At 41.9% G+C, this 16,794-nt stretch overlaps 1 long non-coding RNA gene across 1 annotated transcript in view; it reads right to left on the reverse strand.

Annotated features, from left to right (window-relative positions):
- Positions 1–15,960, reverse strand: part of LOC138837246 (uncharacterized) — an 82,881-nt gene extending 66,921 nt beyond the window's left edge. The window contains exon 1 of the long non-coding RNA XR_011375279.1: positions 15,866–15,960. This is a non-coding gene — a long non-coding RNA (uncharacterized lncRNA). The remainder of the gene's footprint in view (positions 1–15,865) is intronic.
- Between the last annotated feature and the right edge of the window lie 834 nt (positions 15,961–16,794).

The following is a 16,794-nucleotide window of genomic DNA, read 5'->3' on the forward strand; positions in this document are numbered from 1 at the left end:
TATATTCAATTTATATCGTGTTTGTTGGAATGATTCATTATATTTTATTATTTATTTATCTACTTACCATTTATTTATAGACTGACTGTGAGTGCACCTATAACATTTATTACATTCATTCAAATCTATTCCACAGCATGGAGCTTTGCAGACATATTTTTACATCATACCTGACACCCAGCACTCGCACAGAAAAGGAAAACAGGTATCACATTTGGAATCTTTCTCGAGGAAGACATTTTTAGCAATGCTGGGGCCTGAACTGAAGCCCTAGGAGGCCCAATTCATGAATGGGTGAGTGTCAGCATGGCAGCCTCTAGCACATTCAGATGCCAGGTGGATACCAGGACCTGGGATCGAGACTCAGGTTTGGCCAAAATAGCAATACTTTTCTATTCAGACAGTGGTATAAAAATAAATATATATTTAGAAATTTAGATACTTCCAGTGATGTGTATCTAGTAGTATTCAATGACATATACTACCTTCCTAGTGATTCACAGGTATGTAGTGAGAATTCTATTTAATCAATAGTATTCTTTTAGGGGCTGGGAAAGTGGTCACTGGGAGAGTGCTTGTCTTGCATGCACGAGCCCTGGGTTCAATTCCTCAGCACCACATGATCAGAAAAAGCCGGGAATGGTGCTGTGTCTCAAATGGTACACACTATCCCTGAGCTTAAAAGCTGACGGAGAGTTCCCAGGACCAGTGTTCAGGCCCCACTACCGACAAAACACACACACACACACACACACACACACACACACACACACACACACACACACACACACACACACGTATTCTTTTAATGCATAATAAACTATGAATTAAAATCAATCCACAGCTTGTGAATACTGGGTTTAATTTTATGTTAGGCTGATTGACAAACTACTCATCCAACCATGACATTGATCACATTCCTCTGGGGTTCCTATGAACAGACAATAGTTTCTTAGGCTCTCCAGCCCTTTCTAAGTGCCATGACCAGAATTCAAATGCCTAGGTGTCCAGATTGGCCTATGGGTTCGCTGCCAGCCTGCCAGCCTTCAGCAATGCCAGGTAACCTACAGGTTATAGCTGTGTCATTTGGACCCGGCATGGTCACCATGCAAGGAAGGAAAACCGAGAAACCGCCGACTGTCTGCAATTCGCGGCTATTTTTCAGTGCCATTTTCAATTTGTTTTCCTGTCATCCCCTGAAACCTCGGATCCCAGGATGGGCTGTGGGCCCAGAAGCTGCACCATTCCAGCTTAGGGTGATGGAGGCTGAGGCAGAGTTGCTACGACCTAAGTTCAAGCCCCGTGCCTGGCAAAATAAATGAATAAATAAATAAAATAAAATAAATTTTAATAAAGTATATAAAAAGTAAAATAAAAAATTTTAAAAATTTAAAAATATTAAAAATACTAATGGAGCTCCCTGGCTTGGAATTCGTGTCTGCTTTTTTCTGCTAGGCCTGGGATTTGAACTCAGAGTCTGGGAATCTCTAATGCACTGTGGAGAATGGGGAAACTCACCCTCTTTGAATACAAGCAATTCAGGCCTGTTCCCTAGGCCTGAATTCAATCCTCAGCCCTGTTAAAGTAATATTCATCCACACTTGAAAAAATTTTTAATATCTACATAATTATGTTTACTGTATATTGCTTTCAGGGTATTTATTTTGTGTATTATTCATTCATTATATTTATTGACTATTACTATACTTATTACACATATTAAATTTATTACATATTATGAGAACTATACAGATTTGCATATATATTATATATCTTACTTCAGACCCAGGACATTCACTGAATTTCTATATTAGATGATCCCATGCTTAGAAAAACAGAAAGAATACACCAACCAAAGTCTAATTTATCCCTAGGCACCCCAGTTGCCCACATCTGTAATCCTAGCTACTCAGGAGGCTGAGAACTGCACGATGAAATTTCAAAGGTAATGAAGGCAGAAAAGCCTGAGAGAACTCATCTCCAATTAACTGGCAAAAAGCCCGGCTACAGGTATGGCTGAAGTGGTAGAAAATCAGCTATGAACAACAAAGGCAAGAAAGACCAAGCTGAGTTCAAGTTCATGGAGGGAGAGAGGGAGATAAAAGGGAGAGAAATCCTCCAAAAACAGAGAACAAAACAACAGTAGAAAAATCCCACATAATTTATGGTACCAACCAAACTGGAAAAAAAATAATGAAGTTGTGCAGTTGTATAACTTTACATGAGCATATATGCTCTTAGGTACACTTCAAAGCTACATTTTTAATAATATATGCATATATATTCATAATGAATATATAATATATCTTTAAATAAACTAAGAAACCAGCCAATGAATAAATACTTCTGAATTAGTGCCTTAAACATAGCATTATAAATTATTTATACTAAAAGTATATTCCAGGTTTATTTTCTCAGAATCAATCTTTAAGAAGTTTGTTCACGTGCCTGGCACAGGTGGCTCATGCCTATAATCCTAGCTAATCAGGAGGCTGAGATTTGAGGATGGCGGTTCAAACCCAGCCTGGACAGGAAAGTCGGTGAGACTCTTAATTCCAATAAACCACTAGAAAACCGGAAGTAGCATTGTGACTCAAGAAGTAGATTGCTTACATTGAGCTGAAGAATGAAGGGATAACCCCTGAGTTCAGGCCCACGACCAAAAAAAAAAGTTTGTTCATACAGATCATAAAATTCTAATACTTTGAGCTTTAGGAAACTCAAAGTCTTATGCCAGAGTCTTATGCTCTTTAGGCGAATACTCCACTACTGACTACATCCCACTCCCAATGTTATTGTTTTTCATTTTACAATCTAGTTTATTCCCAAAATGCTTACAAGTACCTGCTGTCCTCACAAAAGTGAGTTTTTATTCAGAAACACAACTTTTTGTGCTATGACTCCCCTAGTGTATTTCGTTGTAGGCACGGAGGAAAACTAACATGACACAAATGTAGAGTTTATTAATATAGAAATAACTCTAAATATAAATAAAATCAACTGTCCCAACCTTCTAGGGAGAAATGGTGTCCTTATTTTCATGTTCACTCTTCATAGAAGATGGTCAAAATAGAAACACCAATGTGCTATGATGAAATGTAAAAGTTTAAAGTCTTTTTTTGAAAAACTTTAGTGTTATAAAATCAAAATGTATCAAATAAAGGTGAAGTGAACTGAAAAAATATTAAAAATGCTAATGAAGCTCCCTTGCTTGGAATGTGTGGCATATTTTTGTCTGCAAGGCCTGGAATTTGAACAAGAGGTCTGGGTAACTCTGTTCCACTGTGCAGGAATGGGAAGCTCAGCATGCTTGAAGAACAGAAAGTCAGGCCTGTTCCCTAGGCCTGAATTCAAGGCTTATCCCTGGAAAGCATATTCCTTATATACATTTCAAAGATAGGATTGAACTTCCATACAGATGTTCAGACTATATTATGTTTGGGGTGGTTATTCATTTAATTTTTTGTTTTATTCATTTATTTACCATTTATTTTATTGACTGTGATGACACCTAATAATGGATTATACTGTTTGCATCCTTTCACATAGCACTTAGATTTGTAGATGTCTTCTCAATCATGCCTGACACCCAGGACTCTCCCAGAAAAGGAAAACAGATTGGCTTCTTAATCCAAGATTATATTTTTGGCAGTGCTAGGATCTGAACTCAGGGACATGCAGTCCCAATTCATGAATGGGTGAGTTTGAGCACGGCAGCCTCTAGCCAATGAAGCTGTCAGGTGGTTCGCAGCTGCTGAGATCTTGCCCCAGGATTGTACAAAACAGCATTACGTGGATAGGCAGACAGTGGTATACAAATAAATATATATTGGTAAAAAGAGCCATAGCCGCCTATCTATGATTGAATGACATATATTACGTTCCTACCAATTCTTAGGTATTTATTATAATACAATTAAAGGAATAGTATTCTTTTCATGCTTAATAAACTATTAATTGGGATCGATCCGTGTCCTAGGATTATTGCATCCAATTTTAGACTAGACCGATGCACAAACTTCTCTTTCAATCAGTATTCCTATGCATAGGAATGAGTCTCTTGTGATCCCCTGTCATTGGTAGGTGTCAGGACCGGGATTTGAAGCCAGCGCCTATGTTGACAGGTTGTCCTATGGTTTTCTTGATAGTGTGCCAGCCTTCAGATATGGCAGGTTAGATCAACTTTGCAGCTATCTGATTCAGACCCAGGATGGTCACTGTGCAAACTAAAAAACATAAAACCCCAGACTTCTGCAGCTCCCCACTTTTTGTTCTATCCCACTTTTATCCTCATGCAAGCCCTCTGGGCCTAGGATTCCAGGATTGGGTATGGGTCCTGAGCAGCAGCTAGCCTAGGGTGATCGAGCTGAGGCAGAGTTGCCACGACCTCAGTTCAAGCCCCATGGTTGGCCCCCCAAATAAAAAGAAAAGAAAAGAAAAATTAATTAATTAATTAATGAACTAAATTTTAAAAAAAAAGCTCCCTAATTTGGAATTTCTGTCAGTTTTCTTTCCTAGCCTGGGATTTGACCTCAGGGTCTTTGTAAATCTGTAGCAATGTGAGGGAAAGTGCAGATTTGCCACTACTGGGGTTCATACCCCATGCCAAGCCAAAACTAAAAATAAGTCACTCAGATTGGCAGGAGGAGTAGTTTTGGAGATGGGAGGGAAGGGATGGTAGGAGGAAAACAAAGGAGGAGGCAACAATGCTCAATAGGAAATATACTCAAGACCTTGCTCAAGTAACTGTGACCCCTCCGTACAACATTTTTACAATAAACAAAGTACAAGAAAGAAACAATGTAGTGTTCAGAGAAGCACTTTGTGAGTAAGGGACGGACGTCTGAATAGCTGTACAAAATTCTACACTGCTTTTTTTAATGTTCATTATGTAACTGAATAAACATAACTCCTTTCATTAAAAAATTAAGTCACTATCTTGGAACTGGCCAATATTTTTACCATTGGTTGGATTTGATCTCACCATCCAAGTAACTCTTTTGTACCATGGGTGAAGGCGAAGCTTACTGTCCTTGACAAAATGAAATTCAGGCTAGAGTTCCCCTGGCCTGAATGGAGGCCCTGCAATGGAAAAGATATTTCTACACATATGTAATATAGGATATATACTTAGATAATTATGTTTGTTACATATTATGATTTTTATTATTGATTTTGTATTTATTTTTTATTTGATTCATTTATTTATTGAGTATTTTATTTAGTGTTATCATACACATATTTATTACATTTTGCACATCTATTATAAAATTATACACAATAATTTAGGACATTGACTCATTTTTCTTTAAAACTTTTTGTGTTGAAACATGATACATAATTAAATGGCATTTGTAATAATCTTCACACGTTTAGGGTCTCTCTCAAGTATGAACTTTGTCTTATTTATCTTTGAACACATTCCTATAGGGATTTCTTTAATGATTTATACTCAGAAGCGTTTTTTATTGGACAGACAAGTTGTGGGATAAGATTGTAAGGGTGAGCCTAGAAATGTGCCTTACAGGTAAAGAGCTGGCTCAACATGCATGATGACGAGGGCTTGAATATTCAGTGCCACATACTCAGAAAAAGCCAGAAGCAGTGGAGTGGCTCAAATGGCAGAGTGCTAGCCTTGATAAAAATAAGCCCCAGGACTGTCATAAACAATTGGCCAGATGCGGGTGGCTCACAACTGGAACCCCAGCTTCTCAGGATGCTGAGATTTGAAGACCACAGTTCAAAGACAGCCTAGGCAAGGAAAGCCTGTTAGACTCTTATGTCCAATGTACCACCAAAAAAAAACCCTAGTGGCGCTGTGGCTCAAGTGGTAGAGTGTTAGCCTTGAGCTGAATTGCCCAGGGACAGGGCCCAAGCTTGATACAAGACACACAACTGGAAAAAAGTAAGGGTTAATCAAAGTACTTTTCCTATCTGCTAATTAGGAGAACGTTCCCTGGAAAATAAAAGCTGATGTAAACCAGAATTGGAGTCAGAGCTTAAGGTTGAAGTGTAACAGATCCACTTGCCCAGGCTCTCAGACTCTAGCATTATAACCTTGTGTGCTAAAGGGATCTGAATGGTCCAATGTTGAAAGGCTTAATATGCTCCCCAAGCCCTTTGTGATAAGCACTTGACTTGTATTGTCAGTGTCATTACAGTCCTAAACCTAGCAGAGCACCAGTAGCTTAAACTCATCAACCTAGCTAAGGAGGCTGAGGTCTCAGGATTACAGGGTGAAGCCAACCAGGGCAGGAAAGTCTATGACACTCTGACTTCCACTTCTGAAAGGTCAGGTGTTCAATAGTTACTTATGTTTCCTTTGGTGATGAGAAATTACTTGAACTCTAAATGTTATTAGAATTCTTGTGCTATAGAAGAAGGAAAGAAACATCATTGACCCATCCAAGGTTCAAATGAAATTCTCAGGATTCAAGCCCTAGCCCTGTTAGCAGGGAGAACTCCAGTGTAACACTGTATTTAAAGGACAGAAAACAGTATCAAAAGCCAGGCTAGGTGGAGAGACCTAGGCTTGTAGGATTAGGAGGCAGAAGATACACACTCAACAGGGAAGTGAGCTGCAAACCACTTCATTATATTCATTCCAGACACATCCAGCAATGAGGGGAAACCTGAAATATTTGTTACAGTTACACCACGGTCAGGCTTTCTCAGCCTCTTCAAACGATGCATAACCTTCCTCCTTTAGGTGAAGGGAGCCTCAGGCTATCTTTAGGTTACCAATTGAGAGTCAGTTTAGTGAGAGAGAGGGCAGGAACAGAGTAGAAAAACCATGCTCTCTGTTCTTAGGGAGTGGATTTTTTACTCTACATCTGTCAGATTTGAAGGCCCTTCTTCTACCTCTGCCAGTCCATTCTCCTTCCTTCATTCTCCACATCATTAATGCAAATCCCCAGTCGAACGTCAGGCAGGGCCGTTTCTCTTCTATTTCCAAGCACCTGAGTTAGAACTTGGCTTTGCCTTCTTGGTTCTGGGGCCTTCATTCTGCCTGAGAAGTGAAAAAGAGACAGTCTTCCTGCTCTGTGGTTGTGTGAAGGCGATGCTGGTGTCCTGGCACACTGCAGAAGGACTCATGACTGGGAATTGTTCCCTTCTTTCCTCCTGACATCCAAGACCAGATTCATGTATCATTTTTCTATCTATCTATCTATCTATCTATCTATCTATCTATCTATCTATCTATCTATCTATCTATCTATCTATCTATCTATCTATCTATCTATCTATCTATCATCTATCTATCTGCCTGCCTGCCTGCCTACCTACCTACCTACCTATATATCTCTTTGACATTTCTTAGATTGAACTCAAGGACTGGGCATTGTCTCTAGCACTCTACTACTTGAGCCACAGCACCAATTCTGGCTTTTTCTCTGTATATACTACTGAAGAATAGAACCCAGGGCTTCTTGCATGCTAGGCAAGCATTCTCTCACTAATCCACATTCCCTGCCCCCTCATCTTTTTTTCTTAATGGTAGTTTTTACATAAGTATGCTACAGTTTGTGTCCTCAAGTGTAATTTTCTGAATACCGGTTATTTCTATAAACGCTGATCTTCTCTTCCCTTGCCTTATTTGTGACTGTTCCTGGATTGGCCTCATAATAAAATGTAACTATAGGCTGCTGAGAGCTGCAATGTGCATTGTATAAGGAGAGAGGCCTGGAACCCTGGAAGAGCAAAGCGATGGGGCTGAAATAAAAAGAATGATGCAGTATGCGTAACAAGCATATCTGAAAAATCAATCAGTATATGAAAGCAAAAGCTTTGCATACAGTCTGTTTGCACTCAAAGAATTAACATACACAAGTAAGAAAGTAGGGCACTGATACATAAACTTGGCCTTCTCTTTTTGAATTTTATTTTTTGGACATCTCAGTGCTTAAACTCAGGGTGCAATGTGTTCCTCAGCTGTTTTGCTCAAGGCTGAGCTTCTAATACTGCCATAGCTCTACTTCCAGCCAACTGGTCGTTAATTGGACTTAAGCAACTCCCAGACTTTCCTGCCTGGTCTGGCTTGTGTTTCCTGCTAGGCTTTCTCTCCCAAAACTGGAGCTCTATCTTCTAGGCCACTACTCCACTTCTGGTTTTCTGGTGGTTTATTGGCAATAAGAGTTTCACAGACTTCCTGCTTGGGCTGGCTTTGTAAGGCGATCTCCTGAAGAGGATTCAAGCAGCTTTCCTCAGGGATTTACCAAGGAGCCACTCCACAAAAACCTTTAATCTAAATCTCAGGAGGTACTAGATAAAAATAGAAACGTGCAGATACTTGTAGTGTGTCCTAGATAGTTAAGGTTGGAGACACACAGCACTCATAATTATCAGATCATTTTATAGGCAAAAGGAGCAATGCAGACAGTATGACGATCGTTCCAGCTTTTGGTCCTCTCATCCTGAGACAGTAAATTCATTGCAGCTCAATGCTAAGTGACAGAACTGGCATGTCCTGTGGACATTTGCTCCTCAATCCTGTGACACTCATTTCTCACTTTTGTCTTCCAACCTGTGACCAGAGTGGAAGATGAGGAGAGAAAATCCTTCTCTGAGAAAGCAGCTATAAAGAACATTGGGTAGTCTCTTATAAGTTCAAACCATTGGAATGACCCACTAAGAAGTCAGATTGTCCAGATTAAAAAAAAAAATTAAGAAAAGAAAGATGGTACCAGTGGCTGCTGACTGTAATCCCAGTTCCTCAGGAGGCTGAGATGATGTAAAGAATCTGAATTTGAATCCGGCCAGTGTAAAAGGAGCTCAGGGACAGCGCACAGGCTCATAGTTCAACCCCAGGACCTGCCCCCTCAAAAAGAGCCTGTATCTCCACGTCTTGGTCTATGTATGGATGTATTCCTACAGGTGAATCTCCAGAGTAAGAGTAGCTATGATGAATGGCACCAAGCGAGGAAATTTGTATTCAAAACTATGAGTTCATAACACAGAGGATGCTTTTATGACATTGCATGTTCAAGGGCTCCACTCACTGCTCCCAGTATAGCCTGAAGGTTGCTCTGCATCCCAGTCCTGCTGGAAGAAGTCTTTCTCATTGTCTGGACAGGCAGACAAAAGTCCTTAATCCTGTACAGCTGTGTAACAAGCAACTCTATCTGGGCCACTTAGTGAGGAGGAGTGTGGGCAGGCTCTGAAAGTCAAACGATCTCTCTCCCAAGTGCTCTATTTTGACAGGAAACCTTCATTTATGCCACCTCCCATGGAAGGCCAAGTTCTGTGCACTTATACTGCCTTTGTGAGACTATATTCTGATGTTCAGATACAGGGCTCAATATAATTCAGGAGTCCTTCTGGCAAACAACTAGGGCACTTAACCTAATTAAATGTTTCATAACCTGCGATGATGGGCCTATGATGCCTCTCCTAGCTTTCCGGAAGCTTTGGAAATCCAAGAACATCTCAGATATCACAAAATTTCCTGTCATCTAGGGCTGGTGAAGCGCATCAAGTTTTGAAACCTTTGACCTCTCCTAGTTGGGCCCTGAGAGGCTAAGTTTTGTGGTTAAACCCAGGGCGTGGGTGCTGACCATGATCTCAGAGCAGAAGTCTACTGCCTTCCCATTTTGTGTCACAGCTTCACTTCTACTTTCTGTGTGTGTTTGTGTGTCAGTAAGCGAACGCACGTGGGAGTGTGTATGTGCATACACTAGTCCTGGAGCTTGAACACAGGACATGAGCACTGTATCTAGTTTCTCTTGTACAAGGATTGCCCTCTCTTACTTGAAACACAGAGCCATTTCAGGCTTTTTCCTAGTGATTTGGTCCAGAGTATTCAAGCCTAGGGTTTCATGTATGAAAAGCACTCTACCCCTAAGGTACATTCTCAGCCCTCTACTTCAGGTTTGTTAATTGGCTTATGTCTTTTTTGTTGTTGTCAGTTGTATGAGTTGAAGTCTGGTTCTGGGTGCTGTCCCTGAGCAATTCAGCTCTAATCTTGTGCTCTACCACTTGAGCCACCGGTTTTCTGGTGGTTCATTGGAGCTAAGTGTCTCACGGACTTTCCTGCCCAGGCTAGCTTTGAACCATGATCCTCAGATCTCATCCTACTGAGTAGCTAGGATGATCAGCATGAGCCACAAGCACCCAGCTTCCACTTCACGTTTCTTAGTGATGAATTGGAGATAACAGTCTCATGGGACCTTTTGTGTCTGGGATAGTTTGGAACCCAGATACTCTGGTCTCAGCTTCCTGAGAAGCCAGGAAGACAGACCTTGGCGATACAACCCTAGGCTGTGGCACTCTGCTGCAAGAGGTTCCTTGGCTACACGTGGTGGAGTGCTGGCCATGAGTCCAAGAGGTAAGGATCAGCGCCTAGACCCTGAGTTCAAGGTTCATGACTGAGAAAAAAACAAAACAAAACAATTGTCCGCAGTAGACAACTCACTAGTCTTCATTAATACATAATTTTGTCCCTGCCATGGGGACATATGTGAGCCTCAATATTCTTGTCTGCCTAATCATCCAAGTTGTGGAGCTATTACAAGGGCAAGATGAAAGAATGCACCCTTTGAAGGACAAAACACATTACACTCTTTACAGTATTCAGCACACAACATCCAGTGAGACTCATCACCCAGCACCCAATGCAGGACTCAGAACACTGCACCCTGTGAAGGACTCAGCACATAGCATCCTGAGCAGGACTCAGCACACAGCACCACACGAAGGACCCAGCACCTCAGGAAGAACTCATCACATAGCTGTATCCCACAAGATGTCATTAGTATTGGGTGCTTTCATCAGTATCACCATTTTTTCAGAAACACATCACAAACTGCACAAAGTTCACATCTAATCATTGAGATTGGTGGGGGTTTTTTTGGGGGGGAGGGAGTCAGCCATAGGGATTGCACTAAAATGTTGAGGGTACTGTCCTATGAACTTTTGCTTGAGCCACAGCACAGAATTTCACAGACATCCTGCCAGGGCTGGGTTTTAAACCCATCAGTGTGAGATCTCAGCCCCCGAATATCTTGATGACAGGGGTGAGCGAGGCAGCAGCATGTGGTTCTGTGGAGCTGGCTTGCAGTGGCATACCTCTGGCTAAGTCAGGTTAGATGGCAGCTGTCAGCACCAGACTCATGGCTTGCTCTGTGATGAGGTATTTGAAGTCCTATACTTATAGAGTTGCATTCACAACATTCAATCATATTTTGGTGCCAGTCCTGGGTCTTGAGTAAGAGTCTAGACACAGTCCCTATGGTTTTGCACTCAAAGCCAGTGCTCAAGTGCTTGAGTGACAGCACAACTTCCGAATTTTTATATGCATGTGGTAGTGGAGAATCGAATCCAGGGCTTTGTATGTACAAGCCATCACTATACAACTGAGCCCCAGGAATGACAAGTGTATAAACAAATAAATATATAGATTGACATATATACGTATATATATATATATATATATGTATACATATGTATAAAATAAGAGAAAGTTGTCTGTATATTATGAAATTACATATATTACTAGTAATTATTGACAAATAAATTATTCCTTCAAGTTTTAAGTATCATGGTTGAATATATAACAAGGTATTAATTGAAAATTAGTCAAAGTAGTATAATTATTGTGTATAATTTTATAGTATACTCATACACTACTAATTTAATGGTTACTTTTATAACATTCCATTTGTATGGATGTATATTGGCATGCATTTCTTAGAATCTCCCAACAATCATTAGTGGAAGTCCCAGGATTCGACCTCCAGGCCTAAGTTGAAGTTTCGGTTATGGCTTCCCTCATAGCCAGCCAAACGCAAGATCATGTACACTTTCTGGGCCTTTTAATTTAAGCCCAGGATTGTCAGAATGCAAAGGGGAAAAAATGTAAGACCATGTTATTGAACTTCTCTGTTTTATCCTTCTCCTTTTTATTTTTTGCCAACCCCGAGATTTGAACTTGGGTCCCAGGAACCAAGGGTCAACTGTGACAGAGATGCCAAGACCTGAGTTCAAGCCCTGTGCTTAGCCAAAGGAAAAAAAGCCCTGGTTTTAAATTTGCACCACTTTTCTGGCAGGCCTGGGATTTGAACTCAGGGTCTGGGTAACTCTGTGGCACTGTGGTTCAAGGGGAAGCTCACCGTTCTTGAGGACAAGAAATTTTAGACCAGTTCCCAGGGCCTGAATAGAAGCCTCAAAATGAAATAATAATATTCATATATGAGATTTATTTACATGCATGGGTTTAGTGAGTATGACGTTTATTACACTTATTTCTTTAGTATTATAATACACATAACATTTCATTTATTACATCCTATCACACAGGATATATTTGCATATAGATTATATATCATACTGAAACCCAGGATATTTTTCAGGAAAAAAAATGTGTCAAAAGTGGCTTCTTACTCCATGAATAAATTTTTGGCCATGCTGAGATTTCAACTCATGGCCTAGAATGCCCAATCCATAAATGGGGTCACAGTCTTGGCTCACCATCCTCTGGAAAACTGAGCTGCCAGGAAATTCTGAGGACCTGTGATCAAGCCACAATAGTGCCCAATATATAGAGGATATCATTAAATTATATATATATATATATATATATATATATATAGTTACCAATTATTAGTTTAAGTTATTTCTCCATTTAATGAAATATAATGGCTGAATACTTATGAAAGCATTAATTAAAAATTCGTCAATATCCTTCCATTAGAGGAATCATACCATGGTGTTAGAATGGAAGATTTAAGTTCAATAATTTTTCTGTGGCATTCTAAAATAGAATCATGAATTAACTGCAAATTTAATTATTACTTTGATTACTTTGATAATATTCCATTAGCATTCACATAAATAGGAATGAGTTTGTCAGGATCTCCCTCCATTTGTGAGTGGCAGTCCTGGCATTCTAACTCCAGGCCTAGATAATTTATTTCAAATGTAAACAATTGGAATAACACTGTGAGGATTTCAGATTGTCATGATTTTAAAAAGAACAAGAAGAAAAGAAAGCCAGGTGTCAGTGGCTCCTGTATTTAATGCTAGCTCCTCAGGAGGCTGAGGTGTAGAGAATGCCAATTTGAATTCAGCCAGGGCAGGAAAGTCCTAGACACTCTTAATTCTAAGAGATCACAGGAAAATATGCCCATGGGTTGGGCCTGTACCTCAAGGGCAGAGCTCTACCCTTGAGCAAAAGGAGATCAGGGATAGGGCTTAGTCTCCTATTTCAACCTCGGACCTGCCAAAGAAATAAAAGAATTCAGTAACTCCATGTCTCTGTGTGTAGATGTATGGACGACGGGCTTTCAGCAGGCTGCCCATGCCCAGACCCCTAACCTGGGCAAGCTGGGAAAAGCCCTCAGAGAGTACTAAGTATGAGCCAGTAGCTTGAACAAAGCATCCTTCTCTGGTATTTAATAAGTGAAACCCCGAAGGCTTGCCTGGGCTGGTGTATGCAACAGATGCATTACATTCTGGCTGAGGTATTTCATTGGGACATCTAGCAGCCAGCCACTACCTCCAGGGAGACCACAGTTGCTAGGCTGTATGAGTTGTGGAAGGTTCTGGCTCCATATTTCCTATCCCTCTGTAGGATGTGAGCCTAGATCTGTGAGGCCTGGTGGCTACCACTCATTCACCATTCCTCATTGCCGAGTCTCAGGCTGGTCCCAAATCCTGGCAAAGATATAAAATGGCCAGCGATTTCTGTGCTGAAATCCCACCCTCCTAGATCCTGTTAGGTGAGCCTTGGGCTGTGAATGTGGCTTAGTGGTAAAGTGCTTACCTAGAGAGCATGAAGCTCGAGGTTCAATTCCTCAGTACTACATAAACAGAAAAAGCCAAAAGTGGCACTGTGGCTTAATCCCAGACCCTTAGTTCAAGCCCAAGATTAGCAAAAACATGTGAGCTTGGTGAGACATACTCTTCTGGGACTCAGAGGAGGGCCGAGGTTATAGGTAAGAGGGAGATGGCAGGTGCTGATGGCTCACCCCTATACTCTTAGCTACTCTGGAGGCTGAAATCTGAGGATTATAATTGCAAGACAGTGCAGGCAGGAAAGTCTATATGAGAATCTTTTCTCCAATTAAACACCCCAAAAGCCAGAAGTAGAGCTGTGTTCCACGTAGTAGAGTGCTAGCCTTGAGCATAAAAACTCAGGAATAGCATCCAGGCCATGAATTTCAACCCCAGGAATGGCACACACACACACACACATACACACACACACACACACACACACACACACACACACACACACCAATATAGAGCATTTGCCAGTCAGTCTACCAAGTTCCATCTCTAGGAACTCAATATTTTTTAAAAAGAGAGAGAATGGAAGGAAGGGCTTGCTCCAGGAGGTGATATAACTAGTGCCAAAATTCCACAGGAGTTCTAAGATGTGGAACAGGACAGAGAGCCTCAGGCAGAAGGTACACAGCATGGGCAAAGGTCCTGAGGTTTGGTGTAGAGCAGGTGGTGTGGGAGGAATGAAGGCTCTGTGTCTTCAGGCAAGTATGGCTGAACACTCAAGGCTGGGTCAAGGTTTGTACTTGAGTCACAGGTAGGGCAGAGGGTAGGGTCCAGAATGGGGCCCAGGGGAAGATTAGCTTGATTTTTCACCATGGACCCCAGCCATTTCCTGTGGCTGAAAGCCTATTTTTCACAGCCATTGACCCTAAGGCCTCCTTTGCATGGAGGAATCAGGGCAAACGCAGGGAAGAACACTTGCTTAAGAAAAGCTTCTACCCAGTGCCACCAGTAACTCAACCCTTGTAAATCCTAGCTGCTCAAGAGATTGAAATCAGAGATCGTGGTTCAAAGCCAGCTCAGGGGAAGAAAGTTAGTGAGACTCTTCTTGCCAATGAACCACCAAAAGCCAGAAATGGAGCTGTGGCTCAATTGGTAGAGTACCAGCCTTGAGGGAAAATATTAAGAGACCAGAGCTTAGACCCTGAATTCAAGCCCCAGTATAGGCACAGAAAAAATAAAGAAGATTTCAGAAGCTCAAAATCCAATGTTGAGAAAGGCCATTATCAGCTGGGCGAAGGTGGATCAAGCCTGTCATCCTAGCTACTCAAGACTGAGACCTGAGGATCAATCAAGATTCAAAGCTATCCTGGGCAGTATCTTACCTCCAATGAATCACCAAAAAGCTGGGAAGTTGAGCTACTGTAGTTCAAGTGGTACCGCACGAACCTAGTGTAAACAAGCTAAAGGATAACATCTAGGCTCTGAGTTCTTGTCCCGGTAAACACACACACACACACACACACACACACACACACACACACACACACACACACAGAGACTAACATCATTAGCAGGTGCCAGCAATTCTAGCTACTGAGCTCTTAGGATGGCAGCTTGAAGCCATCCCAGGCAGGAAAGTCCATGAGACACTTATGTCCACCAAACTACTAAAAAAGATGAAAGTTCAGCTGTGTTTCAAGTGGTAGAATGCTACCTTTGAGCAAAGGAAGCTCAGGGACAGTGCCTAGGCCCAGAGTTACAGCTCAAAGATTTTTTTAAGACACACTTTGCCAGCCCCGCAGGCCATAAATCCAGATTTTGGTCATCCTAGATCTCACCTCCACTTCTGCCACTTCCACAGTACTGCCACATGTGGCCAGTGTGTGGCCAACACTGGGTTAAGAAGTGAACATACACAAGGGGGGAGGGGCATAGCCAGGTAAAGACTAATACGCCAGAACATTGATTCTCTCATCTCCCAGCTCCCTGGCCCTGGAATCTAAAGTCTGTGCCTCTGTATTCTGGGCATCCGAAATTGTCTAGAAGGCCAAGCTGGGGCCAGAAGATAGACTTTCCTGTGATAAAGTACATTTACATTACCTAGACACCGACCAATATTTCCAAGCCACCTTGGTCTCACCTCCCATGTAGCCCTGGATCCTCCTTGCTCGGGTGGCCTTCAGTCAGCTGTCAAGCTTGAGTTGGCCAGACCCACCAGCAAACCCCCATTCCCCACTCCACTGCCAGCCTGTTGAGAGGGATGTCAGAAGCCCAGCTGAGGAAAAGGACAGGACATCATATGACTGAGGCCCTCCATCTGAGGCATGAGAGACCTATGCCAGCTGGCACTGCTGTACCAGAATCTGCTGGAGGCGGCCAAATATTTGGACAGCCAGACTTGTGCCCCAGAGAAAATATGGAACACAGGCCACTGGCAATTTTCGACTCATTGTAGATGCTGATAGGGAGCTAAAGGCAAGGTTGGTGTGGAGGAAGGGCACCATCTGAAGTCAGAAAGAGGAGGACAGGAACCTAAGAAGGGGGCAGAGAAGGATGAGGGAAAATTACACACACACACACAAACACACAGACACGTAAACAGACACACACACACACACACACACACACACACACACACACACACATACACACACACGGACATTCCAAGGCCTCAGCTGTTCCTGAGAACAGAACCACGAACTCCCTCCATTCGGATCATATCTGACCAGTGAGAAGATGGCACTATCGTACTCAGTCCAACTGTAGACACAAGACTGAGCCTCTAACATATCTGGAATGTCTCATAACCCAGCATGGAATTTCCTACCATACACACTGCTATGTTGAAAACTCAGCCACCTCTTTGTTTATTGCTGGTCATGGGGTTTGAACTCTGGGCCAGGGCACTGACTTTCAGCTCTTCAGCTGAAGATGATCACTCTACCACTTGAGCCACAAAGCCAGTTCCTGTTTTCTGGTGGTTCATTGGATATGAAGTATCACCAAGCTGGCCTTGAACTGTGGTCTTTACATCTCAGCTTTATGAGTAGCTAGGATGACAGTTGTGAG

The sequence above is a fragment of the Dipodomys merriami genome, unplaced genomic scaffold, assembly GCF_024711535.1.
Source record: "Dipodomys merriami isolate MVZ:Mamm:240054 unplaced genomic scaffold, mDipMer1.0.p SCAF_268, whole genome shotgun sequence".
Classification (NCBI taxonomy): domain Eukaryota; kingdom Metazoa; phylum Chordata; class Mammalia; order Rodentia; family Heteromyidae; genus Dipodomys; species Dipodomys merriami.